This window comes from Eurytemora carolleeae, unplaced genomic scaffold (assembly GCF_000591075.1).
Source record: "Eurytemora carolleeae unplaced genomic scaffold, Eaff_2.0 scaffold65, whole genome shotgun sequence".
Taxonomy (NCBI): Eukaryota; Metazoa; Arthropoda; class Copepoda; order Calanoida; family Temoridae; genus Eurytemora; species Eurytemora carolleeae.
In genome coordinates this window covers 438,129-442,283 of record NW_019396032.1, presented here as the reverse complement: position 1 = coordinate 442,283, position 4,155 = coordinate 438,129, and positions in this window count along the sequence as shown.

The following is a 4,155-nucleotide window of genomic DNA, read 5'->3' as shown; positions in this document are numbered from 1 at the left end:
CCACCTGTATTTATATATATATATATATATATATATATATATATTATATTTAAGAAGACGACATGTTACTCTCTGCTATAGTCTAGATATTATTGAACAACCCTATTGAGAACTTTCCGGGGCATCTATTGGATCATGCGCATTTAATTTACTGCAGGGTTCCCAACCTTGTGGAGAAGTGCCATATCTGGGGATTTAGAAACCCCTTAAGGATTTGTAGATATTCTGGGGATTTAGACTACTATTGTGATATTTCTGATATTTTGTCAAAAATTAATGAAATACATGTCTGGTAATTAAAAGAAAGTTTTCCTGCAAAGTGTATATCTCCATATGGAAGTGGCATGGAAATTTTAAAAAATCTAAATATTGTTAATTGGTATTGGATGAGTCTGAACAACTTTTTGAAAACACAATTTTCTGTACAATTAAAATTGCCATGCGAAAATGACTTTAAGGGTAAAAAAAATCAAAAATGTTGCATTTAGTTAAAATTTTTTTACAAAATATAAGTATCTAAAGATGCGTGAGATATACCGCTGATTACTGCTCATTTGTTTTTGTTCCGAAATTTTAAATTGTTAAATCTAGGGCAAAAAAAAACTTATATTTTGGGAAATTTTGGCTTAATTTTTTGCTCAAAATCAGTTTTTAAAATGTCTTTCTCTCGGCATTTTCAAATGTACATGTTTTTTTCAAAGAATGTTCCATGAGCCCGCAATTGTAAACAACTGGTTTTCATTATAAATGAAACTTAAGAGCACATAAATATATCTGAAATTGCATCAGTTAGGGAAAAAAAGTTAAAAACCCTCTAAAGAAAAGCTGTTTTACGTAGGAAAAATTGAGGATTTTCAGGGGATTTTTCTATTAATTGATGAGGATTTTGTAGATTAAAATTTACCTTTCAGTGGATTTTTGACAATTTATAGTTGGTCACCCTGGCATTGAGTATATAAAGGCAGTGCAGGCAGATTGACGTCACCAGTTACCTGCCTGCCTTCAGCCTTCACAGTTAACTAACCGTAACAGTGAACATTGCATTATATTGTGACATTTTAGTGATCAAGGGAACTTACGTTGCGGAGAAATATATTTGAAAAAGGTAAACATTAAAACACTTTTCTGTTAATGAAATTAGATTTCTGTGTTCTTTTATTTCCTCCAGTTCACGAAATAATCTTCTATCAAGAACCCTCACTGAAAACAAGTGAACACGTTTCAATCCGTTTCTGTCAAGATCTGAGCAAAAATTTGGAGAAAAACAAGTTGTATACAAGGCATTCTAAATAAAATAATGTCACTGAACCTAAGTCTCAACATTGGTCTGAACTTTAACCTAGAATCTAGATATAATCGGAACCAGAACCCGAACTGGACTCCATTCAGGACCATATTTTGGTATCCAAACTGGACCCTTAATGAGAACCTGAACTCAATCCTGAATTGGAACCAGAACTACAACTGGAACTGGAACTGGAACCTGATTGACAACAGATTCCTTGCCTTTTTTCAGAATTTAAATCTAAACCCAGATATAGAATTAAACCTAGGCATTAACTGGTCCCTGGTTGGGAACCTAAACATGGATCAGATAGAAAATTGGCTACTGAACCAGATTGAAAACTGGATACCGAACTGGATACCGAACTGGATACCGAACTGGATACCGAACTGGATACCGAACTGGATACCGAACTGGATACCGAACTGGATACAGAACTGGATACAGAACAGGATACAGAACTGGATACAGAACAGGATACAGAACAGGATACAGAACTGGATACAGAGCAGGATACACAACTTAATACGAACCTGGATACAGAACCGAAACTAGACCCTTAGTCTAAACCTGGACCTTGAGTTGAATCTGTATCTAAAACTGTTCTTGAACCATCAGCGAGAGTTGACTTTACCTTCCACTAGAACTGAAATTGGAATTCGATCCTCCCCCCCCCCATCCCCTATAAAAAACCTTATTTAAACAATAAAAATCCCCCCTAAAAATAATGCCATTGTAAAATATTAATTGTTCTTTTTTCAGGAAATTGCCTCAGACGTGGGAAAAGCTGCTGAATTGCTCTTTAAAATACCATTCAATGTGGCTAATAGCTAGAGGTCTATAGTGAACTGTTTAGTTGTTAGCATAGTTCTGGAATGTTTAATGTTTTATGCTAATTAAAATCTCTGGTTTAGATATTAAATCTTGTGAATTCATCAAAAAAGAAAATTTAATAATATTGGATTCTTTAAAGTTATTTAAAACTCTTTCAATTTTCTACATTTTTAAATTTAATTTAGCATTTTAAAGGGACAGACCGGCTATGTACGGTAGTTAAACTGAGTATGCAGTGTTATGGGCAAATTCTTTAGGATTCATTTGAGACATATAAAACATCTCCACAATGTGTAATTACTGAGTTTGAGCGTAAAGTCGACGTTCAAAATCATGAATTTGGGTGGGTTACCACAACGAAAAATATCGTAAAAATTCTATGGTAAACTAATTATATGTTTAGGAACATATTTCTTGAAAGAAATTTGTCAATAAATCAAAGTGAGAATTAATTTCATTTTTCAACAATATATTGAATTTCTTATTTTCTATGAATTTGCAGTTTTCTTCAAATTCTGCAAATGTCGTCTTTTTAATAAAAATTCCAGAAAATCTTTGCGACTAAAGAGAGATTATAGAATCGAATTGTTGAATAAGATTACTTACTTTTAATTTAATTTTTATTTTCTTAACCTGTTCCTAAAGAATTAATTAATTTACCGTAGAATTTTGTTCACATTTTGTCGTCGTTATTTAATAATTAAAGAAAAAAACATTCTGAAAACATATCTACCCAAAAGTACGATTCTGAACGTCGAATTTGCGCTCAAACTCAGGATTTACAAATCTTTCAAAAGTTTCATGTGTCACAAATGAATCCTAAAGAATTTGTTCTCAACTCTGCATACTCACTTTAACTACCTTACATAGCCAGTCTGTCCCTTTAAGTGTTAGGAGGAATTTAGTTCTCTCTTTTTTATTCCGCTTTATTATAAGATTCATTCGTTTCTAATGAAAGTTCCTTTGCAATGATAATTTTGTCCGACATATCTTACTGTACTGTAAATGTACGTTTTGACTAATGAATTTCTATTTTTAAATAATTTTACTATAGTTTTTTTATTTTTTTATTGTTCGTATTTTAGCTATATATTGTATACACCATGTTATGTTTCCCAACATTTTCTATTAAAAATAGATTTTTAAAATTTAAACAATCCTGCATGTTCACTTTCTTCATCAAAATAATCTTGTATGCTCGTTTTATATTGTAAAGTACAAGGCTTATCCTGACAATTTTATAAAAATTATTTTTTAAATTAAAATAATCTTGTATGTTCATTTTATATCGTTAAGTACAAGATTTATCCTGACAATTTTTATAAAAATTATTTTTCAAATTAAAACAATCTTGTATGTTCATTTTATATCATTAAGTACAAGATTTATCCTGACAATTTTTATAAAAATTATTTTTTAGATTAAAATAATCTTATATGTTCGTTTTTTTATGTTAAGTACAGGACATATGCTGACAATTTTATAAAAATTATTTTTTAAATTAAAATAATCTTATGTTCGTTTTATATGATAAGTACAGGACTTATCCTGACAATTTTTATTAAAAAAAACTTTATAAATTATACCCATTTCATTTTAAATTGCGTTTCTTTATAAATATAAATTTGTTAATTTTGACTCCTCCTTTACCCATTTTTATCGTTATTTTTACAGTAGAAGATTTGTTTAATATGTTGATAAACTGAAATACATTTATAAATTTAACAAATCATTAAGGTTAAATAAGTACCCACATAGATGTTGGGTTAGTAAAGAATTATCAGTTAATTAAGAATGGTTAGATAGGAAAACATTGTTTATTTATTTTATGTTTATCATCTATCGTTCTAAAAATGGTTGGAAATACAGAAATTTCAAGACAGTACGACATTCTCGCCCTTGACATTTTAAAATTGGATATTATAGTTTGCTTTGAGTCTTAACAGAGGTCTACCTATACCGACAAAAAAATATCAAAACTTGTTTCGTAATACGAAAAATGTTTTAAATTGTTGACAATATATACATAAAGATTT